Source organism: Brachyhypopomus gauderio, chromosome 2 (assembly GCF_052324685.1).
Source record: "Brachyhypopomus gauderio isolate BG-103 chromosome 2, BGAUD_0.2, whole genome shotgun sequence".
Classification (NCBI taxonomy): Eukaryota; Metazoa; Chordata; class Actinopteri; order Gymnotiformes; family Hypopomidae; genus Brachyhypopomus; species Brachyhypopomus gauderio.
In genome coordinates, this window is record NC_135212.1 from 49,800,138 (window position 1) to 49,824,720 (window position 24,583).

The 24,583-nt window shown below is 46.7% G+C and overlaps 8 non-coding genes across 8 annotated transcripts; all 8 read right to left on the reverse strand.

Annotated features, from left to right (window-relative positions):
* Positions 1–4,335: 4,335 nt before the first annotated feature.
* Positions 4,336–4,417, reverse strand: trnas-gcu (transfer RNA serine (anticodon GCU)). Its single transcript has one exon. It is a non-coding gene; the product is annotated as a tRNA-Ser (tRNA).
* A 1,416-nt stretch (positions 4,418–5,833) lies between these two features.
* On the reverse strand, positions 5,834–5,915 carry trnas-gcu (transfer RNA serine (anticodon GCU)). The gene has a single exon. It is a non-coding gene; the product is annotated as a tRNA-Ser (tRNA).
* A 132-nt stretch (positions 5,916–6,047) lies between these two features.
* Positions 6,048–6,129, reverse strand: trnas-gcu (transfer RNA serine (anticodon GCU)). The gene has a single exon. It is a non-coding gene; the product is annotated as a tRNA-Ser (tRNA).
* Positions 6,130–10,327: 4,198 nt separating this feature from the next.
* trnas-gcu (transfer RNA serine (anticodon GCU)) lies at positions 10,328–10,409 on the reverse strand. The gene has a single exon. It is a non-coding gene; the product is annotated as a tRNA-Ser (tRNA).
* A 3,984-nt stretch (positions 10,410–14,393) lies between these two features.
* trnas-gcu (transfer RNA serine (anticodon GCU)) lies at positions 14,394–14,475 on the reverse strand. The gene has a single exon. It is a non-coding gene; the product is annotated as a tRNA-Ser (tRNA).
* Positions 14,476–15,463: 988 nt separating this feature from the next.
* trnas-gcu (transfer RNA serine (anticodon GCU)) lies at positions 15,464–15,545 on the reverse strand. Its single transcript has one exon. It is a non-coding gene; the product is annotated as a tRNA-Ser (tRNA).
* Positions 15,546–18,459: 2,914 nt separating this feature from the next.
* Positions 18,460–18,541, reverse strand: trnas-gcu (transfer RNA serine (anticodon GCU)). The gene has a single exon. It is a non-coding gene; the product is annotated as a tRNA-Ser (tRNA).
* A 4,626-nt stretch (positions 18,542–23,167) lies between these two features.
* Positions 23,168–23,249, reverse strand: trnac-gca (transfer RNA cysteine (anticodon GCA)). Its single transcript has one exon. It is a non-coding gene; the product is annotated as a tRNA-Cys (tRNA).
* Between the last annotated feature and the right edge of the window lie 1,334 nt (positions 23,250–24,583).

Here is a 24,583-nt window from a genome sequence, read left to right on the forward strand (position 1 = left end):
GGGTCCTGCACTTATATCAGGAGACACGATTGTCAGAAATTAAAGAAAGCAACACCGACGAAGGTGGGATTCGAACCCACGCGTGCTATGCACAATGGATTAGCAGTCCATCGCCTTAACCTCTCGGCCACCTCGTCAATTACAGTTGTGTGTCGATTGCGATTTCAAAGATGCAAACACTTTCACAGCACAAAAGGAGGCTTATCTGACTTGTGGGTACTGCACTTACACCAGGAGAAACGATTGTCAGAAATTAAAGAAAGCAACACCGACGAAGGTGGGATTCGAACCCACGCGTGCTATGCATAATGGATTAGCAGTCCATCGTCTTAACCTCTCGGCCACCTCGTCAATTACAGTTGTGTGTCGATTGCGATTTCAAAGATGCAAACACTTTCACAGCACAAAAGGAGGCTTGTCTGACTTGTGGGTCCTGCACTTACATCAGAAGACACGATTGTCAGAAATTTAAAAAAGCAACACCGACGAAGGTGGGATTCGAACCCACGCGTGCTATGCAAAATGGATAAGCAGTCCATCACCTTAACCTCTAGGCCACCTCGTCGTTTGTGGTTGTGTGTCGATAGCAATTTCAAAGAAGCAAACACTTTCACAGCACAAAAGAAGGCTTTTTTGACTTGTGGGTCCTGTAGTTACAGCAGGAGACACGATTGTCAGAAATTAAAGAAAGCAACAACGACGAAGGTGGGATTCGAACCCACACGGGCTATGCATAATGGATTAGCAGTCCATCGCCTTAATCTCTCGGCCACCTTGTCGTTTGTGGTTGGTTGTCGATTGCGATTTCAAAGATGCAAACACTTTCACAGCACAAAAGCAGCCGTATATGACTTGTGGGTACTGCACTTACAACAGGAGACACGATTGTCAGAAATTAAGGAAAGCAACACCGACGAAGGTGGGATTCGAACCCACGCGTGCTATGCACAATGGATTAGCAGTCCATCGCCTTAACCTCTCGGCCACCTCGTCAATTACAGTTGTGTGTCGATTGCGATTTCAAAGATGCAAACACTTTCACAGCACAAAAGGAGGCTTATCTGACTTGTGGGTCCTGCACTTACTTCAGGAGACACGATTGTCAGAAATTAAAGAAAACAACACCGACGAATGTGGTATACAAACCCACGCGTGCAAAGCACAATGGATTAGCAGTCCATCGCCTTAACCTCTTGGCTACCTCGTCGCTTGTGGTTTTGTGTCGATTGCGATTTCAAAGATGCAAACACTTTCACAGCACAAAAGCAGCCGTATCTGACTTGTGGGTACTGCACTTACACCAGGAGACACGATTGTCAGAAATTAAAGAAAGCAACACCGACGAAGGTGGGATTCGAACCCACGCGTGCTATGCATAATGGATTAGCAGTCCATCCCCTTAACCTCTCGGCCACCTCGTCAATCACGGTTGTGTGTCGATTGCGATTTCAAAGATGCAAACACTTTCACAGCACAAAAGGAGGCTTGTCTGACTTGTGGGTCCTGCACTTACATCAGGAGACACGATTGTCAGAAATTTAAAAAAGCAACACCGACGAAGGTGGGATTCGAACCCACGCGAGCTATGCAAAACGGATAAGCAGTCCATCACCTTAACCTCTAGGCCACCTCGTCGTTTGTGGTTGTGTGTCGATAGCAATTTCAAAGAAGCAAACACTTTCACAGCACAAAAGAAGGCTTTTTTGACTTGTGGGTCCTGCACTTACATCAGGAGACACGATTGTCAGAAATTTAAAAAAGCAACACCGACGAAGGTGGGATTCGAACCCACGCGTGCTATGCAAAATTGATTAGCAGTCCATCACCTTAACCTCTAGGCCACCTCGTCGTTTGTGGTTGTTTGTCGATTGCGATTTCAAAGATGCAAACACTTTCACAGCACAAAAGAAGGCTTATCTGACTTGTGGGTCCTGCACTTACACCAGGAGACACGATTGTCAGAAATTAAAGAAAGCAACACCGACGAAGGTGGGATTCTAACCCACGCGTGCTATGCACAATGGATTAGCAGTCCATCGCCTTAACCTCTCGGCCACCTCGTCAATTACGGTTGTGTGTCGATTGCGATTTCAAAGATGCAAATACTTTCACAGCACAAAAGGAGGCGTATCTGACTTGTGGGTCCTGCACTTATATCAGGAGACACGATGGTCAGAAATTAAAGAAAGCAACACCGACGAAGGTGGGATTCGAACCCACGCGTGCTATGCACAATGGATTAGCAGTCCATCGCCTTAACCTCTCGGCCACCTCGTCGTTTGTGGTTGTGTGTCGATAGCAATTTCAAAGAAGCAAACACTTTCACAGCACAAAAGAAGGCTTTTCTGACTTGTGGGTCCTGTAGTTACAGCAGGAGACACGATTGTCAGAAATTAAAGAAAGCAACACCGACGAAGGTGGGATTCGAACCCACGCGTGTAAAGCACAATGGATTAGCAGTCCATCACCTTAACCTCTCGGCCACCTCATCGTTTGTGGTTGTGTGTCGATAGCAATTTCAAAGAAGCAAGCACTTTCACAGCACAAAAGAAGGCCTTTCTGACTTGTGGGTGCTGTAGTTACATCAGGAGACACGATTGTCAGAAATTTAAAAAAGCAACACCGACGAAGGTGGGATTCGAACCCACACATGCAAAGCACAATGGATTAGCAGTCCATCGCCTTAACCTCTCGGCCACCTCGTCAATTATGGTTGTGTGTCGATTGTGATTTCAAAGATGCAAACACTTTCACAGCACAAAAGCAGGCTTGTCTGACTTGTGGGTCCTGCACTTACATCAGGAGACACGATTGTCAGAAATTAAAAAAAGCAACACCGACGAAGGTGGGATTCGAACCCACGCGTGCAAAGCACAATGGATTAGCAGTCCATCACCTTAACCTCTCGGCCACCTCATCGTTTGTGGTTGTGTGTCGATAGCAATTTCAAAGAAGCAAGCACTTTCACAGCACAAAAGAAGGCCTTTCTGACTTGTGGGTCCTGTAGTTACAGCAGGAGACACGATTGTCAGAAATTAAAGAAAGCAACACCGACGAAGGTGGGATTCGAACCCACGCGTGCTATGCACAATGGATTAGCAGTCCATCGCCTTAACCTCACGCCCACCTCGTCAATTACGGTTGTGTGTCGATTGCGATTTCAAAGATGCAAATACTTTCACAGCACAAAAGGAGGCTTATCTGACTTGTGGGTCCTGCACTTATATCAGGAGACACGATTGTCAGAAATTAAAGAAAGCAACACCGACGAAGGTGGGATTCGAACCCACGCGTGCTATGCACAATGGATTAGCAGTCCATTGCCTTAACCTCTCGGCCACCTCGTCGTTTGTGGTTGTGTGTCGATAGCAATTTCAAAGAAGCAAACACTTTCACAGCACAAAAGCAGCCGTATATGACTTGTTGGTCCCGCACTTACAACAGGAGACACGATTGTCAGAAATTAAAGAAAGCAACACAGACGAAGGTGGGATTCGAACCCACGCGTGCTATGCACAATGGATTAGCAGTCCATCCCCTTAACCTCTTGGCCACCTCGTCGTTTGTGGTTGTGTGTCGATTGCGATTTCAAAGATGCAAACACTTTCACAGCACAAAAGGAGGCTTATCTGACTTGTGGGTCCTGCACTTATATCAGGAGACACGATTGTCAGAAATTAAAGAAAGCAACACCGACGAAGGTGGGATTCGAACCCACGCGTGCTATGCACAATGGATTAGCAGTCCATCGCCTTAACCTCTCGGCCACCTCGTCGTTTGTGGTTGTGTGTCGATAGCAATTTCAAAGAAGCAAACACTTTCACAGCACAAAAGCAGCCGTATATGACTTGTTGGTCCTGCACTTACAACAGGAGACACGATTGTCAGAAATTAAAGAAAGCAACACCGACGAAGGTGGGATTCGAACCCACGCGTGCTATGCACAATGGATTAGCAGTCCATCGCCTTAACCTCTCGGCCACCTCGTCAATTATGGTTGTGTGTCGATTGCGATTTCAAAGATGCAAACACTTTCACAACACAAAAGCAGGCTTGTCTGACTTGTGGGTCCTGCACTTACATCAGGAGACACGATTGTCAGAAATTAAAAAAAGCAACACCGACGAAGGTGGGATTCGAACCCACACGTGCAAAGCACAATGGATTAGCAGTCCATCGCCTTAACCTCTCGGCCACCTCGTCAATTATGGTTGTGTGTCGATTGTGATTTCAAAGATGCAAACACTTTCACAGCACAAAAGCAGGCTTGTCTGACTTGTGGGTCCTGCACTTACATCAGGAGACACGATTGTCAGAAATTAAAAAAAGCAACACCGACGAAGGTGGGATTCGAACCCACGCGTGCAAAGCACAATGGATTAGCAGTCCATCGCCTTAACCTCTCGGCCACCTCGTCGTTTGTGGTTGTGTTTCGATAGCAATTTCAAAGAAGCAAGCACTTTCACAGCACAAAAGAAGGCCTTTCTGACTTGTGGGTCCTGTAGTTACAGCAGGAGACACGATTGTCAGAAATTAAAGAAAGCAACACCGACGAAGGTGGGATTCGAACCCACAAGTGCTATGCATAATGGATTAGCAGTCCATCGCCTTACCCTCTCGGCCACCTTGTCGTTTGTGGTTGTGTGTCGATTGCGATTTCAAAGATGCAAACACTTTCACAGCACAAAAGAAGGCTTATCTGACTTGTGGGTCCTGCACTTACACCAGGAGACACGATTGTCAGAAATTAAAGAAAGCAACACCGACAAAGGTGGGATTCGAACCCACGCGTGCTATGCACAATGGATTAGCAGTCCATCGCCTTAACCTCTCGGCCACCTCGTCGTGTGTGGTTGTGTGTCGATAGCAATTTCAAAGAAGCAAACACTTTCACAGCACAAAAGAAGGCTTTTCTAACTTGTGGGTCCTGTAGTTACAGCAGGAGACACGATTGTCAGAAATTAAAGAAAGCAACACCGACGAAGGTGGGATTCGAACACACACGTGCTATGCATAATGGATTAGCAGTCCATCGCCTTAATCTATCGGCCACCTTGTCGTTTGTGCTTGTGTGTCGATTGCGATTTCAAAGATGCAAACACTTTCACAGCACAAAAGCAGCCGTATATGACTTGTGGGTCCTGCACTTACAACAGGAGACACGATTGTCAGAAATTAAAGAAAGCAACACCGACGAAGGTGGGATTCTAACCCACGCGTGCTATGCACAATGGATTAGCAGTCCATCGCCTTAACCTCTCGGCCACCTCATCGTTTGTGGTTGTGTGTCGATAGCAATTTCAAAGAAGCAAACACTTTCACAGCACAAAAGAAGGCTTTTCTGACTTGTGGGTCCTGTAGTTACAGCAGGAGACACGATTGTCAGAAATTAAAGAAAGCAACACCGACGGAGGTGGGATTCGAACACACACGTGCTATGCATAATGGATTAGCAGTCCATCGCCTTAATCTATCCGCCACCTTGTCGTTTGTGCTTGTGTGTCGATTGCGATTTCAAAGATGCAAACACTTTCACAGCACAAAAGCAGCCGTATCTGACTTGTGGGTACTGCACTTACACCAGGAGACATGATTGTCAGAAATTAAAGAAAGCAACACCGACGAAGGTGGGATTCGAACCCACGCGTGCTATGCACAATGGATTAGCAGTCCATCGCCTTAACCTCTCGGCCACCTCGTCAATTACGGTTGTGTGTCGATTGCGATTTCAAAGATGCAAATACTTTCACAGCACAAAAGGAGGCGTATCTGACTTGTGGGTCCTGCTCTTATATCAGGAGACACGATTGTCAGAAATTAAAGAAAGCAACACCGACGAAGGTGGGATTCGAACCCACGCGTGCAAAGCACAATGGATTAGCAGTCCATCGCCTTAACCTCTCGGCCACCTCGTCAATTATGGTTGTGTGTCGATTGTGATTTCAAAGATGCAAACACTTTCACAGCACAAAAGCAGGCTTGTCTGACTTGTGGGTCCTGCACTTACATCAGGAGACACGATTGTCAGAAATTAAAAAAAGCAACACCGACGAAGGTGGGATTCGAACCCACGCGTGCAAAGCACAATGGATTAGCAGTCCATCGCCTTAACCTCTCGGCCACCTCGTCGTTTGTGGTTGTGTGTCGATAGCAATTTCAAAGAAGCAAGCACTTTCACAGCACAAAAGAAGGCCTTTCTGACTTGTGGGTCCTGTAGTTACAGCAGGAGACACGATTGTCAGAAATTAAAGAAAGCAACACCGACGAAGGTGGGATTCGAACCCACAAGTGCTATGCATAATGGATTAGCAGTCCATCGCCTTACCCTCTCGGCCACCTTGTCGTTTGTGGTTGTGTGTCGATTGCGATTTCAAAGATGCAAACACTTTCACAGCACAAAAGAAGGCTTATCTGACTTGTGGGTCCTGCACTTACACCAGGAGACACAATTGTCAGAAATTAAAGAAAGCAACACCGACGAAGGTGGGATTCTAACCCACGCGTGCTATGCACAATGGATTAGCAGTCCATCGCCTTAACCTCTCGGCCACCTCGTCGTGTGTGGTTGTGTGTCGATAGCAATTTCAAAGAAGCAAACACTTTCACAGCACAAAAGAAGGCTTTTCTGACTTGTGGGTCCTGTAGTTACAGCAGGAGACACGATTGTCAGAAATTAAAGAAAGCAACACCGACGAAGGTGGGATTCGAACACACACGTGCTATGCATAATGGATTAGCAGTCCATCGCCTTAATCTATCGGCCACCTTGTCGTTTGTGCTTGTGTGTCGATTGCGATTTCAAAGATGCAAACACTTTCACAGCACAAAAGCAGCCGTATATTACTTGTGGGTCCTGCACTTACAACAGGAGACACGATTGTCAGAAATTAAAGAAAGCAACACCGACGAAGGTGGGATTCTAACCCACGCGTGCTATGCACAATGGATTAGCAGTCCATCCCCTTAACCTCTCGGCCACCTCGTCGTTTGTGGTTGTGTGTCGATTGCGATTTCAAAGATGCAAACACTTTCACAGCACAAAAGGAGGCTTATCTGACTTGTGGGTCCTGCACTTATATCAGGAGACACGATTGTCAGAAATTAAAGAAAGCAACACCGACGAAGGTGGGATTCGAACCCACGCGTGCTATGCACAATGGATTAGCAGTCCATCGCCTTAACCTCTCGGCCACCTCGTCGTTTGTGGTTGTGTGTCGATAGCAATTTCAAAGAAGCAAACACTTTCACAGCACAAAAGAAGGCTTTTCTGACTTGTGGGTCCTGTAGTTACAGCAGGAGACACGATTGTCAGAAATTAAAGAAAGCAACACCGACGGAGGAGGGATTCGAACACACACGTGCTATGCATAATGGATTAGCAGTCCATCGCCTTAACCTCTCGGCCACCTCGTCGTTTGTGGTGGTGTGTCGATTGCGATTTCAAAGATGCAAACACTTTCACAGCACAAAAGGAGGCTTATCTGACTTGTGGGTCCTGCACTTATATAAGGAGACACGATTGTCAGAAATTAAAGAAAGCAACACCGACGAAGGTAGGATTCGAACCCACGCGTGCTATGCACAATGGATTAGCAGTCCATCGCCTTAACCTCTCGGCCACCTCGTCGTTTGTGGTTGTGTGTCGATAGCAATTTCAAAGAAGCAAACACTTTCACAGCACAAAAGCGGCCGTATATGACTTGTGGGTCCTGCACTTACAACAGGAGACACGATTGTCAGAAATTAAAGAAAGCCACACCGACGAAGGTGGGATTCGAACCCACGCGTGCTATGCACAATGGATTAGCAGTCCATCCCCTTAACCTCTCGGCCACCTCGTCGTTTGTGGTTGTGTGTCGATTGCGATTTCAAAGATGCAAACACTTTCACAGCACAAAAGGAGGCTTATCTGACTTGTGGGTCCTGCACTTACATCAGGAGACACGATTGTCAGAAATTAAAGAAAGCAACACCGACGAAGGTGGGATTCGAACCCACGCGTGCTATGCACAATGGATTAGCAGTCCATCGACTTAACCTCTCGGCCACCTCGTCAATTACGGTTGTGTGTCGATTGCGATTTCAAAGATGCAAACACTTTCACAGCACAAAAGGAGGCTTGTCTGACTTGTGGGTCCTGCACTTACATCAGGAGACACGATTGTCAGAAATTTAAAAAAGCAACACCGACGAAGGTGGGATTCGAACCCACGCGAGCTATGCAAAATGGATAAGCAGTCCATCACCTTAACCTCTAGGCCACCTCGTCGTTTGTGGTTGTGTGTCGATAGCAATTTCAAAGAAGCAAACACTTTCACAGCAAAAAAGAAGGCTTTTTTGACTTGTGGGTCCTGCACTTACATCAGGAGACACGATTGTCAGAAATTTAAAAAAGCAACACCGACGAAGGTGGGATTCGAACCCACGCGTGCTATGCAAAATTGATTAGCAGTCCATCACCTTAACCTCTAGGCCACCTCGTCGTTTGTGGTTGTGTGTCGATTGCGATTTCAAACATGCAAACACTTTCACAGCACAAAAGAAGGCTTATCTGACTTGTGGGTCCTGCACTTACACCAGGAGACACGATTGTCAGAAATTAAAGAAAGCAACACCGACGAAGGTGGGATTCGAACCCACGCGTGCTATGCACAATGGATTAGCAGTCCATCGCCTTAACCTCTCGGCCACCTCGTCAATTACGGTTGTGTGTCGATTGCGATTTCAAAGATGCAAATACTTTCACAGCACAAAAGGAGGCGTATCTGACTTGTGGGTCCTGCACTTATATCAGGAGACACGATGGTCAGAAATTAAAGAAAGCAACACCGACGAAGGTGGGATTCGAACCCACGCGTGCTATGCACAATGGATTAGCAGTCCATCGCCTTAACCTCTCGGCCACCTCGTCGTTTGTGGTTGTGTGTCGATAGCAATTTCAAAGAAGCAAACACTTTCACAGCACAAAAGAAGGCTTTTCTGACTTGTGGGTCCTGTAGTTACAGCAGGAGACACGATTGTCAGAAATTAAAGAAAGCAACACCGACGGAGGTGGGATTCGAACACACACGTGCTATGCATAATGGATTAGCAGTCCATCGCCTTAATCTATCCGCCACCTTGTCGTTTGTGCTTGTGTGTCGATTGCGATTTCAAAGATGCAAACACTTTCACAGCACAAAAGCAGCCGTATCTGACTTGTGGGTACTGCACTTACACCAGGAGACATGATTGTCAGAAATTAAAGAAAGCAACACCGACGAAGGTGGGATTCGAACCCACGCGTGCTATGCACAATGGATTAGCAGTCCATCGCCTTAACCTCTCGGCCACCTCGTCAATTACGGTTGTGTGTCGATTGCGATTTCAAAGATGCAAATACTTTCACAGCACAAAAGGAGGCGTATCTGACTTGTGGGTCCTACACTTATATCAGGAGACACGATGGTCAGAAATTAAAGAAAGCAACACCGACGAAGGTGGGATTCGAACCCACGCGTGCTATGCACAATGGATTAGCAGTCCATCGCCTTAACCTCTCGGCCACCTCGTCGTTTGTGGTTGTGTGTCGATAGCAATTTCAAAGAAGCAAACACTTTCACAGCACAAAAGAAGGCTTTTCTGACTTGTGGGTCCTGTAGTTACAGCAGGAGACACGATTGTCAGAAATTAAAGAAAGCAACACCGACGGAGGTGGGATTCGAACCCACGCATGCTATGCACAATGGATTAGCAGTCCATCGCCTTAACCTCTCGGCCACCTCGTTGTTTGTGGTGGTGTGTCGATTGCGATTTCAAAGATGCAAACACTTTCACAGCACAAAAGGAGGCTTATCTGACTTGTGGGTCCTGCTCTTATATCAGGAGACACGATTGTCAGAAATTAAAGAAAGCAACACCGACGAAGGTGGGATTCGAACCCACGCGTGCTATGCACAAGGGATTAGCAGTCCATCGCCTTAACCTCTCGGCCACCTCGTCAATTACAGTTGTGTGTCGATTGCGATTTCAAAGATGCAAACACTTTCACAGCACAAAAGGAGGCTTATCTGACTTGTGGGTCCTGCACTTACTTCAGGAGACACGGTTGTCAGAAATTAAAGAAAACAACACCGACGAATGTGGTATTCAAACCCACGCGTGCAAAGCACAATGGATTAGCAGTCCATCGCCTTAACCTCTTGGCTACCTCGTCGCTTGCGGTTTTGTGTCGATTGCGATTTCAAAGATGCAAACACTTTCACAGCACAAAAGCAGGCTTGTCTGACTTGTGGGTCCTGCACTTACATCAGGAGACACGATTGTCAGAAATTAAAAAAAGCAACACCGACGAAGGTGGGATTCGAACCCACGCGTGCAAAGCACAATGGATTAGCAGTCCATCGCCTTAACCTCTCGGCCACCTCGTCGTTTGTGGTTGTGTGTCGATAGCAATTTCAAAGAAGCAAGCACTTTCACAGCACAAAAGAAGGCCTTTCTGACTTGTGGGTCCTGTAGTTACAGCAGGAGACACGATTGTCAGAAATTAAAGAAAGCAACACCGACGAAGGTGGGATTCTAACCCACGCGTGCTATGCACAATGGATTAGCAGTCCATCGCCTTAACCTCTCGGCCACCTCGTCGTGTGTGGTTGTGTGTCGATAGCAATTTCAAAGAAGCAAACACTTTCACAGCACAAAAGAAGGCTTTTCTGACTTGTGGGTCCTGTAGTTACAGCAGGAGACACGATTGTCAGAAATTAAAGAAAGCAACACCGACGAAGGTGGGATTCGAACACACACGTGCTATGCATAATGGATTAGCAGTCCATCGCCTTAATCTATCGGCCACCTTGTCGTTTGTGCTTGTGTGTCGATTGCGATTTCAAAGATGCAAACACTTTCACAGCACAAAAGCAGCCGTATATTACTTGTGGGTCCTGCACTTACAACAGGAGACACGATTGTCAGAAATTAAAGAAAGCAACACCGACGAAGGTGGGATTCTAACCCACGCGTGCTATGCACAATGGATTAGCAGTCCATCCCCTTAACCTCTCGGCCACCTCGTCGTTTGTGGTTGTGTGTCGATTGCGATTTCAAAGATGCAAACACTTTCACAGCACAAAAGGAGGCTTATCTGACTTGTGGGTCCTGCACTTATATCAGGAGACACGATTGTCAGAAATTAAAGAAAGCAACACCGACGAAGGTGGGATTCGAACCCACGCGTGCTATGCACAATGGATTAGCAGTCCATCGCCTTAACCTCTCGGCCACCTCGTCGTTTGTGGTTGTGTGTCGATAGCAATTTCAAAGAAGCAAACACTTTCACAGCACAAAAGAAGGCTTTTCTGACTTGTGGGTCCTGTAGTTACAGCAGGAGACACGATTGTCAGAAATTAAAGAAAGCAACACCGACGGAGGAGGGATTCGAACACACACGTGCTATGCATAATGGATTAGCAGTCCATCGCCTTAACCTCTCGGCCACCTCGTCGTTTGTGGTGGTGTGTCGATTGCGATTTCAAAGATGCAAACACTTTCACAGCACAAAAGGAGGCTTATCTGACTTGTGGGTCCTGCACTTATATAAGGAGACACGATTGTCAGAAATTAAAGAAAGCAACACCGACGAAGGTAGGATTCGAACCCACGCGTGCTATGCACAATGGATTAGCAGTCCATCGCCTTAACCTCTCGGCCACCTCGTCGTTTGTGGTTGTGTGTCGATAGCAATTTCAAAGAAGCAAACACTTTCACAGCACAAAAGCGGCCGTATATGACTTGTGGGTCCTGCACTTACAACAGGAGACACGATTGTCAGAAATTAAAGAAAGCCACACCGACGAAGGTGGGATTCGAACCCACGCGTGCTATGCACAATGGATTAGCAGTCCATCCCCTTAACCTCTCGGCCACCTCGTCGTTTGTGGTTGTGTGTCGATTGCGATTTCAAAGATGCAAACACTTTCACAGCACAAAAGGAGGCTTATCTGACTTGTGGGTCCTGCACTTACATCAGGAGACACGATTGTCAGAAATTAAAGAAAGCAACACCGACGAAGGTGGGATTCGAACCCACGCGTGCTATGCACAATGGATTAGCAGTCCATCGACTTAACCTCTCGGCCACCTCGTCAATTACGGTTGTGTGTCGATTGCGATTTCAAAGATGCAAACACTTTCACAGCACAAAAGGAGGCTTGTCTGACTTGTGGGTCCTGCACTTACATCAGGAGACACGATTGTCAGAAATTTAAAAAAGCAACACCGACGAAGGTGGGATTCGAACCCACGCGAGCTATGCAAAATGGATAAGCAGTCCATCACCTTAACCTCTAGGCCACCTCGTCGTTTGTGGTTGTGTGTCGATAGCAATTTCAAAGAAGCAAACACTTTCACAGCAAAAAAGAAGGCTTTTTTGACTTGTGGGTCCTGCACTTACATCAGGAGACACGATTGTCAGAAATTTAAAAAAGCAACACCGACGAAGGTGGGATTCGAACCCACGCGTGCTATGCAAAATTGATTAGCAGTCCATCACCTTAACCTCTAGGCCACCTCGTCGTTTGTGGTTGTGTGTCGATTGCGATTTCAAACATGCAAACACTTTCACAGCACAAAAGAAGGCTTATCTGACTTGTGGGTCCTGCACTTACACCAGGAGACACGATTGTCAGAAATTAAAGAAAGCAACACCGACGAAGGTGGGATTCGAACCCACGCGTGCTATGCACAATGGATTAGCAGTCCATCGCCTTAACCTCTCGGCCACCTCGTCAATTACGGTTGTGTGTCGATTGCGATTTCAAAGATGCAAATACTTTCACAGCACAAAAGGAGGCGTATCTGACTTGTGGGTCCTGCACTTATATCAGGAGACACGATGGTCAGAAATTAAAGAAAGCAACACCGACGAAGGTGGGATTCGAACCCACGCGTGCTATGCACAATGGATTAGCAGTCCATCGCCTTAACCTCTCGGCCACCTCGTCGTTTGTGGTTGTGTGTCGATAGCAATTTCAAAGAAGCAAACACTTTCACAGCACAAAAGAAGGCTTTTCTGACTTGTGGGTCCTGTAGTTACAGCAGGAGACACGATTGTCAGAAATTAAAGAAAGCAACACCGACGGAGGTGGGATTCGAACACACACGTGCTATGCATAATGGATTAGCAGTCCATCGCCTTAATCTATCCGCCACCTTGTCGTTTGTGCTTGTGTGTCGATTGCGATTTCAAAGATGCAAACACTTTCACAGCACAAAAGCAGCCGTATCTGACTTGTGGGTACTGCACTTACACCAGGAGACATGATTGTCAGAAATTAAAGAAAGCAACACCGACGAAGGTGGGATTCGAACCCACGCGTGCTATGCACAATGGATTAGCAGTCCATCGCCTTAACCTCTCGGCCACCTCGTCAATTACGGTTGTGTGTCGATTGCGATTTCAAAGATGCAAATACTTTCACAGCACAAAAGGAGGCGTATCTGACTTGTGGGTCCTACACTTATATCAGGAGACACGATGGTCAGAAATTAAAGAAAGCAACACCGACGAAGGTGGGATTCGAACCCACGCGTGCTATGCACAATGGATTAGCAGTCCATCGCCTTAACCTCTCGGCCACCTCGTCGTTTGTGGTTGTGTGTCGATAGCAATTTCAAAGAAGCAAACACTTTCACAGCACAAAAGAAGGCTTTTCTGACTTGTGGGTCCTGTAGTTACAGCAGGAGACACGATTGTCAGAAATTAAAGAAAGCAACACCGACGGAGGTGGGATTCGAACCCACGCATGCTATGCACAATGGATTAGCAGTCCATCGCCTTAACCTCTCGGCCACCTCGTTGTTTGTGGTGGTGTGTCGATTGCGATTTCAAAGATGCAAACACTTTCACAGCACAAAAGGAGGCTTATCTGACTTGTGGGTCCTGCTCTTATATCAGGAGACACGATTGTCAGAAATTAAAGAAAGCAACACCGACGAAGGTGGGATTCGAACCCACGCGTGCTATGCACAAGGGATTAGCAGTCCATCGCCTTAACCTCTCGGCCACCTCGTCAATTACAGTTGTGTGTCGATTGCGATTTCAAAGATGCAAACACTTTCACAGCACAAAAGGAGGCTTATCTGACTTGTGGGTCCTGCACTTACTTCAGGAGACACGGTTGTCAGAAATTAAAGAAAACAACACCGACGAATGTGGTATTCAAACCCACGCGTGCAAAGCACAATGGATTAGCAGTCCATCGCCTTAACCTCTTGGCTACCTCGTCGCTTGCGGTTTTGTGTCGATTGCGATTTCAAAGATGCAAACACTTTCACAGCACAAAAGCAGGCTTGTCTGACTTGTGGGTCCTGCACTTACATCAGGAGACACGATTGTCAGAAATTAAAAAAAGCAACACCGACGAAGGTGGGATTCGAACCCACGCGTGCAAAGCACAATGGATTAGCAGTCCATCGCCTTAACCTCTCGGCCACCTCGTCGTTTGTGGTTGTGTGTCGATAGCAATTTCAAAGAAGCAAGCACTTTCACAGCACAAAAGAAGGCCTTTCTGACTTGTGGGTCCTGTAGTTACAGCAGGAGACACGATTGTCAGAAATTAAAGAAAGCAACACCGACGAAGGTGGGATTCGAACCCACGCGTGCTATGCACAATGGATTAGCAGTCCATCGCCTTAACCTCTCGGCCACCTCGTCGTGTGTGGTTGTGTGTCGATAGCAATTTCAAAGAAGCAAACACTTTCACAGCACAAAAGAAGGCTTTTCTGACTTGTGGGTCCTGTAGTTACAGCAGGAGACACGATTGTCAGAAATTAAAGAAAGCAACACCGACGGAGGTGGGATTCGAACACACACGTGCTATGCATAATGGATTAGCAGTCCATCGCCTTAACCTCTCGGCCACCTCGTTGTTTGTGGTGGTGTGTCGATTGCGATTTCAAAGATGCAAACACTTTCACAGCACAAAAGGAGGCTTATCTGACTTGTGGGTCCTGCTCTTATATCAGGAGACACGATTGTCAGAAATTAAAGAAAGCAACACCGACGAAGGTGGGATTCGAACCCACGCGTGCTATGCACAAGGGATTAGCAGTCCATCGCCTTAACCTCTCGGCCACCTCGTCAATTACAGTTGTGTGTCGATTGCGATTTCAAAGATGCAAACACTTTCACAGCACAAAAGGAGGCTTATCTGACTTGTGGGTCCTGCACTTACTTCAGGAGACACGGTTGTCAGAAATTAAAGAAAACAACACCGACGAATGTGGTATTCAAACCCACGCGTGCAAAGCACAATGGATTAGCAGTCCATCGCCTTAACCTCTTGGCTACCTCGTCGCTTGCGGTTTTGTGTCGATTGCGATTTCAAAGATGCAAACACTTTCACAGCACAAAAGCAGGCTTGTCTGACTTGTGGTTCCTGCACGTACATCAGGAGACACGATTGTCAGAAATTAAAAAAAGCAACACCGACGAAGGTGGGATTCGAACCCACGCGTGCAAAGCACAATGGATTAGCAGTCCATCGCCTTAACCTCTCGGCCACCTCGTCGTTTGTGGTTGTGTGTCGATAGCAATTTCAAAGAAGCAAGCACTTTCACAGCACAAAAGAAGGCCTTTCTGACTTGTGGGTCCTGTAGTTACAGCAGGAGACACGATTGTCAGAAATTAAAGAAAGCAACACCGACGAAGGTGGGATTCGAACCCACGCGTGCTATGCACAATGGATTAGCAGTCCATCGCCTTAACCTCTCGGCCACCTCGTCGTGTGTGGTTGTGTGTCGATAGCAATTTCAAAGAAGCAAACACTTTCACAGCACAAAAGAAGGCTTTTCTGACTTGTGGGTCCTGTAGTTACAGCAGGAGACACGATTGTCAGAAATTAAAGAAAGCAACACCGACGGAGGTGGGATTCGAACACACACGTGCTATGCATAATGGATTAGCAGTCCATCGCCTTAACCTCTCGGCCACCTCGTCGTTTGTGGTGGTGTGTCGATTGCGATTTCAAAGATGCAAACACTTTCACAGCACAAAAGGAGGCTTATCTGACTTGTGGGTCCTGCACTTATATAAGGAGACACGATTGTCAGAAATTAAAGAAAGCAACACCGACGAAGGTAGGATTCGAACCCACGCGTGCTATGCACAATGGATTAGCAGTCCATCGCCTTAACCTCTCGGCCACCTCGTCGTTTGTGGTTGTGTGTCGATAGCAATTTCAAAGAAGCAAACACTTTCACAGCACAAAAGCAGCCGTATATGACTTGTGGGTCCTGCACTTACAACAGGAGACACGATTGTCAGAAATTAAAGAAAGCCACACCGACGAAGGTGGGATTCGAACCCATGCGTGCTATGCACAATGGATTAGCAGTCCATCCCCATAACCTCTCGGCCACCACGTCGTTTGTGGTTGTGTGTCGATTGCGATTTCAAAGATGCAAACACTTTCACAGCACAAAAGGAGGCTTATCTGACTTGTGGGTCCTGCACTTACATCAGGAGACACGATTGTCAGAAATTAAAGAAAGCAACACCGACGAAGGTGGGATTCGAACCCACGCGTGCTATGCACAATGGATTAGCAGTCCATCGACTTAACCTCTCGGCCACCTCGTCAATTACGGTTGTGTGTCGATTGCGATTTCAAAGATGCAAACACTTTCACAGCACAAAAGGAGGCTTGTCTGACTTGTGGGTCCTGCACTTACATCAGGAGACACGATTGTCAGAAATTTAAAAAAGCAACACAGACGAAGGTGGGATTCGAACCCACGCGAGCTATGCAAAATGGATAAGCAGTCCATCACCTTAACCTCTAGGCCACCTCGTCGTTTGTGGTTGTGTGTCGATAGCAATTTCAAAGAAGCAAACACTTTCACAGCAAAAAAGAAGGCTTTTTTGACTTGTGGGTCCTGCACTTACATCAGGAGACACGATGGTCAGAAATTAAAGAAATCAACACCGACGAAGGTGGGATTCGAACCCACGCGTGCTATGCACAATGGATTAGCAGTCCATCGCCTTAACCTCTCGGCCACCTCGTCGTTTGTGGTTGTGTGTCGATAGCAATTTCAAAGAAGCAAACACTTTCACAGCACAAAAGAAGGCTTTTCTGACTTGTGGGTCCTGTAGTTACAGAAGGAGACACGATTGTCAGAAATTAAAGAAAGCAACACCGACGGAGGTGGGATTCGAACACACACGTGCTATGCATAATGGATTAGCAGTCCATCGCCTTAATCTATCCGCCACCTTGTCGTTTGTGCTTGTGTGTCGATTGCGATTTCAAAGATGCAAACACTTTCACAGCACAAAAGCAGCCGTATCTGACTTGTGGGTACTGCACTTACACCAGGAGACATGATTGTCAGAAATTAAAGAAAGCAACACCGACGAAGGTGGGATTCGAACCCACGCGTGCTATGCACAATGGATTAGCAGTCCATCGCCTTAACCTCTCGGCCACCTCGTCAATTACGGTTGTGTGTCGATTGCGATTTCAAAGATGCAAATACTTTCACAGCACAAAAGGAGGCGTATCTGACTTGTGGGTCCTACACTTATATCAGGAGACACGATGGTCAGAAATTAAAGAAAGCAACACCGACGAAGGTGGGATTCGAACCCACGCGTGCTATGCACAATGGATTAGCAGTCCATCGCCTTAACCTCTCGGCCACCTCGTCGTTTGTGGTTGTGTGTCGATAGCAATTTCAAAGAAGCAAACACTTTCACAGCACAAAAGAAGGCTTTTCTGACTTGTGGGTCCTGTAGTTACAGCAGGAGACACGATTGTCAGAAATTAAAGAAAGCAACACCGACGGAGGTGGGATTCGAACCCACGCATGCTATGCACAATGGATTAGCAGTCCATCGCCTTAACCTCTCGGCCACCTCGTTGTTTGTGGTGGTGTGTCGATTGCGATTTCAAAGATGCAAACACTTTCACAGCACAAAAGGAGGCTTATCTGACTTGTGGGTCCTGCTCTTATATCAGGAGACACGATTGTCAGAAATTAAAGAAAGCAACACCGACAAAGGTGGGATTCGAACCCACGCGTGCTATGCACAAGGGATTAGCAGTCCATCGCCTTAACCTCTCGGCCACCTCGTCAATTACAGTTGTGTGTCGATTGCGATTTCAAAGATGCAAACACTTTCACAGCACAAAAGGAGGCTTATCTGACTTGTGGGTCCTGCACTTACTTCAGGAGACACGATTGTCAGAAATTAAAGAAAACAACACCGACGAATGTGGTATTCAAACCCACGCGTGCAAAGCACAATGGATTAGCAGTCCATCGCCTTAACCTCTTGGCTACCTCGTCGCTTGCGGTTTTGTGTCGATTGCGATTTCAAAGATGCAAACACTTTCACAGCACAAAAGCAGGCTTGTCTGACTTGTGGGTCCTGCACTTACATCAGGAGACACGATTGTCAGAAATTAAAAAAAGCAACACCGACGAAGGTGGGATTCGAACCCACGCGTGCAAAGCACAATGGATTAGCAGTCCATCGCCTTAACCTCTCGGCCACCTCGTCGTGTGTGGTTGTGTGTCGATAGCAATTTCAAAGAAGCAAACACTTTCACAGCACAAAAGAAGGCTTTTCTGACTTGTGGGTCCTGTAGTTACAGCAGGAGACACGATTGTCAGAAATTAAAGAAAGCAACACCGACGGAGGTGGGATTCAAACACACACGTGCTATGCATAATGGATTAGCAGTCCATCGCCTTAACCTCTTGGCCACCTTGTCGTTTGTGGTGGTGTGTCGATTGCGATTTCAAAGATGCAAACACTTTCACAGCACAAAAGGAGGCTTATCTGACTTGTGGGTCCTGCACTTATATAAGGAGACACGATTGTCAGAAATTAAAGAAAGCAACACCGACGAAGGTAGGATTCGAACCCACGCGTGCTATGCACAATGGATTAGCAGTCCATCGCCTTAACCTCTCGGCCACCTCGTCGTTTGTGGTTGTGTGTCGATAGCAATTTCAAAGAAGCAAACACTTTCACAGCACAAAAGCAGCCGTATATGACTTGTGGGTCCTGCACTTAGAACAGGAGACACGATTGTCAGAAATTAAAGAAAGCCACACCGACGAAGGTGGGATTCGAACCCACGCGTGCTATGCACAATGGATTAGCAGTCCATCGCCTTAACCTCTCGGCCACCTCGTCGTTTGTGGTTGTGTGTCGATAGCAATTTCAAAGAAGCAAACACTTTCACAGCACAAAAGAAGGCTTTTCTGACTTGTGGGTCCTGTAGTTACAGCAGGAGACACGATTGTCAGAAATTAAAGAAAGCAACACCGACGGAGGTGGGATTCGAACACACACGTGCTATGCATAATGGATTAGCAGTCCATCGCCTTAATCTATCCGCCACCTTGTCGTTTGTGCTTGTGTGTCGATTGCGATTTCAAAGATGCAAACACTTTCACAGCACAAAAGCAGCCGTATCTGACTTGTGGGTACTGCACTTACACCAGGAGACATGATTGTCAGAAATTAAAGAAAGCAACACCGACGAAGGTGGGATTCGAACCCACGCGTGCTATGCACAATGGATTAGCAGTCCATCGCCTTAACCTCTCGGCCACCTCGTCAATTACAGTTGTGTGTCGATTGCGATTTCAAAGATGCAAACACTTTCACAGCACAAAAGGAGGCTTATCTGACTTGTGGGTCCTGCACTTACTTCAGGAGACACGATTGTCAGAAATTAAAGAAAACAACACCGACGAATGTGGTATACAAACCCACGCGTGCAAAGCACAATGGATTAGCAGTCCATCGCCTTAACCTCTTGGCTACCTCGTCGCTTGTGGTTTTGTGTCGATTGCGATTTCAAAGATGCAAACACTTTCACAGCACAAAAGCAGCCGTATCTGACTTGTGGGTACTGCACTTACACCAGGAGACACGATTGTCAGAAATTAAAGAAAGCAACACCGACGAAGGTGGGATTCGAACCCACGCGTGCTATGCATAATGGATTAGCAGTCCATCTCCTTAACCTCTCGGCCACCTCGTCAATCACGGTTGTGTGTCGATTGCGATTTCAAAGATGCAAACACTTTCACAGCACAAAAGGAGGCTTGTCTGACTTGTGGGTCCTGCACTTACATCAGGAGACACGATTGTCAGAAATTTAAAAAAGCAACACCGACGAAGGTGGGATTCGAACCCACGCGAGCTATGCAAAATGGATAAGCAGTCCATCACCTTAACCTCTAGGCCACCTCGTCGTTTGTGGTTGTGTGTCGATAGCAATTTCAAAGAAGCAAACACTTTCACAGCACAAAAGAAGGCTTTTTTGACTTGTGGGTCCTGCACTTACATCAGGAGACACGATTGTCAGAAATTTAAAAAAGCAACACCGACGAAGGTGGGATTCGAACCCACGCGTGCTATGCAAAATTGATTAGCAGTCCATCACCTTAACCTCTAGGCCACCTCGTCGTTTGTGGTTGTTTGTCGATTGCGATTTCAAAGATGCAAACACTTTCACAGCACAAAAGAAGGCTTATCTGACTTGTGGGTCCTGCACTTACACCAGGAGACACGATTGTCAGAAATTAAAGAAAGCAACACCGACGAAGGTGGGATTCTAACCCACGCGTGCTATGCACAATGGATTAGCAGTCCATCGCCTTAACCTCTCGGCCACCTCGTCAATTACGGTTGTGTGTCGATTGCGATTTCAAAGATGCAAACACTTTCACAGCACAAAAGGAAGCTTGTCTGACTTGTGGGTCCTGCACTTACATCAGGAGACACGATTGTCAGAAATTTAAAAAAGCAACACCGACGAAGGTGGGATTCGAACCCACGCGAGCTATGCAAAATGGATAAGCAGTCCATCACCTTAACCTCTAGGCCACCTCGTCGTTTGTGGTTGTGTGTCGATAGCAATTTCAAAGAAGCAAACACTTTCACAGCAAAAAAGAAGGCTTTTTTGACTTGTGGGTCCTGCACTTACATCAGGAGACACGATTGTCAGAAATTTAAAAAAGCAACACCGACGAAGGTGGGATTCGAACCCACGCGTGCTATGCAAAATTGATTAGCAGTCCATCACCTTAACCTCTAGGCCACCTCGTCGTTTGTGGTTGTGTGTCGATTGCGATTTCAAAGATGCAAACACTTTCACAGCACAAAAGAAGGCTTATCTGACTTGTGGGTCCTGCACTTACACCAGGAGACACGATTGTCAGAAATTAAAGAAAGCAACACCGACGAAGGTGGGATTCGAACCCACGCGTGCTATGCACAATGGATTAGCAGTCCATCGCCTTAACCTCTCGGCCACCTCGTCAATTACGGTTGTGTGTCGATTGCGATTTCAAAGATGCAAATACTTTCACAGCACAAAAGGAGGCGTATCTGACTTGTGGGTCCTGCACTTATATCAGGAGACACGATGGTCAGAAATTAAAGAAAGCAACACCGACGAAGGTGGGATTCGAACCCACGCGTGCTATGCACAATGGATTAGCAGTCCATCGCCTTAACCTCTCGGCCACCTCGTCGTTTGTGGTTGTGTGTCGATAGCAATTTCAAAGAAGCAAACACTTTCACAGCACAAAAGAAGGCTTTTCTGACTTGTGGGTCCTGTAGTTACAGCAGGAGACACGATTGTCAGAAATTAAAGAAAGCAACACCGACGGAGGTGGGATTCGAACACACACGTGCTATGCATAATGGATTAGCAGTCCATCGCCTTAATCTATCCGCCACCTTGTCGTTTGTGCTTGTGTGTCGATTGCGATTTCAAAGATGCAAACACTTTCACAGCACAAAAGCAGCCGTATCTGACTTGTGGGTACTGCACTTACACCAGGAGACATGATTGTCAGAAATTAAAGAAAGCAACACCGACGAAGGTGGGATTCGAACCCACGCGTGCTATGCACAATGGATTAGCAGTCCATCGCCTTAACCTCTCGGCCACCTCGTCAATTACAGTTGTGTGTCGATTGCGATTTCAAAGATGCAAACACTTTCACAGCACAAAAGGAGGCTTATCTGACTTGTGGGTCCTGCACTTACTTCAGGAGACACGATTGTCAGAAATTAAAGAAAACAACACCGACGAATGTGGTATACAAACCCACGCGTGCAAAGCACAATGGATTAGCAGTCCATCGCCTTAACCTCTTGGCTACCTCGTCGCTTGTGGTTTTGTGTCGATTGCGATTTCAAAGATGCAAACACTTTCACAGCACAAAAGCAGCCGTATCTGACTTGTGGGTACTGCACTTACACCAGGAGACACGATTGTCAGAAATTAAAGAAAGCAACACCGACGAAGGTGGGATTCGAACCCACGCGTGCTATGCATAATGGATTAGCAGTCCATCTCCTTAACCTCTCGGCCACCTCGTCAATCACGGTTGTGTGTCGATTGCGATTTCAAAGATGCAAACACTTTCACAGCACAAAAGGAGGCTTGTCTGACTTGTGGGTCCTGCACTTACATCAGGAGACACGATTGTCAGAAATTTAAAAAAGCAACACCGACGAAGGTGGGATTCGAACCCACGCGAGCTATGCAAAATGGATAAGCAGTCCATCACCTTAACCTCTAGGCCACCTCGTCGTTTGTGGTTGTGTGTCGATAGCAATTTCAAAGAAGCAAACACTTTCACAGCACAAAAGAAGGCTTTTTTGACTTGTGGGTCCTGCACTTACATCAGGAGACACGATTGTCAGAAATTTAAAAAAGCAACACCGACGAAGGTGGGATTCGAACCCACGCGTGCTATGCAAAATTGATTAGCAGTCCATCACCTTAACCTCTAGGCCACCTCGTCGTTTGTGGTTGTTTGTCGATTGCGATTTCAAAGATGCAAACACTTTCACAGCACAAAAGAAGGCTTATCTGACTTGTGGGTCCTGCACTTACACCAGGAGACACGATTGTCAGAAATTAAAGAAAGCAACACCGACGAAGGTGGGATTCTAACCCACGCGTGCTATGCACAATGGATTAGCAGTCCATCGCCTTAACCTCTCGGCCACCTCGTCAATTACGGTTGTGTGTCGATTGCGATTTCAAAGATGCAAATACTTTCACAGCACAAAAGGAGGCGTATCTGACTTGTGGGTCCTGCACTTATATCAGGAGACACGATGGTCAGAAATTAAAGAAAGCAACACCAACGAAGGTGGGATTCGAACCCACGCGTGCTATGCACAATGGATTTGCAGTCCATTGCCTTAACCTCTCGGCCACCTCGTCGTTTGTGGTTGTGTGTCGATAGCAATTTCAAAGAAGCAAACACTTTCACAGCACAAAAGAAGGCTTTTCTGACTTGTGGGTCCTGTAGTTACAGCAGGAGACACGATTGTCAGAAATTAAAGAAAGCAACACCGACGAAGGTGGGATTCGAACCCACGCGTGCAAAGCACAATGGATTAGCAGTCCATCACCTTAACCTCTCGGCCACCTCATCGTTTGTGGTTGTGTGTCGATAGCAATTTCAAAGAAGCAAGCACTTTCACAGCACAAAAGAAGGCCTTTCTGACTTGTGGGTCCTGTAGTTACATCAGGAGACACGATTGTCAGAAATTAAAAAAAGCAACACCGACGAAGGTGGGATTCGAACCCACGCATGCAAAGCACAATGGATTAGCAGTCCATCGCCTTAACCTCTCGGCCACCTCGTCAATTATGGTTGTGTGTCGATTGTGATTTCAAAGATGCAAACACTTTCACAGCACAAAAGCAGGCTTATCTGACTTGTGGGTCCTGCACTTATATAAGGAGACACGATTGTCAGAAATTAAAGAAAGCAACACCGACGAAGGTAGGATTCGAACCCACCCGTGCTATGCACAATGGATTAGCAGTCCATCGCCTTAACCTCTCGGCCACCTCGTCGTTTGTGGTTGTGTGTCGATAGCAATTTCAAAGAAGCAAACACTTTCACAGCACAAAAGCAGCCGTATATGACTTGTGGGTCCTGCACTTACAACAGGAGACACGATTGTCAGAAATTAAAGAAAGCCACACCGACGAAGGTGGGATTCGAACCCACGCGTGCTATGCACAATGGATTAGCAGTCCATCCCCATAACCTCTCGGCCACCACGTCGTTTGTGGTTGTGTGTCGATTGCGATTTCAAAGATGCAAACACTTTCACAGCACAAAAGGAGGCTTATCTGACTTGTGGGTCCTGCACTTACATCAGGAGACACGATTGTCAGAAATTAAAGAAAGCAACACCGACGAAGGTGGGATTCGAACCCACGCGTGCTATGCACAATGGATTAGCAGTCCATCGACTTAACCTCTCGGCCACCTCGTCAATTACGGTTGTGTGTCGATTGCGATTTCAAAGATGCAAACACTTTCACAGCACAAAAGGAAGCTTGTCTGACTTGTGGGTCCTGCACTTACATCAGGAGACACGATTGTCAGAAATTTAAAAAAGCAACACCGACGAAGGTGGGATTCGAACCCACGCGAGCTATGCAAAATGGATAAGCAGTCCATCACCTTAACCTCTAGGCCACCTCGTCGTTTGTGGTTGTGTGTCGATAGCAATTTCAAAGAAGCAAACACTTTCACA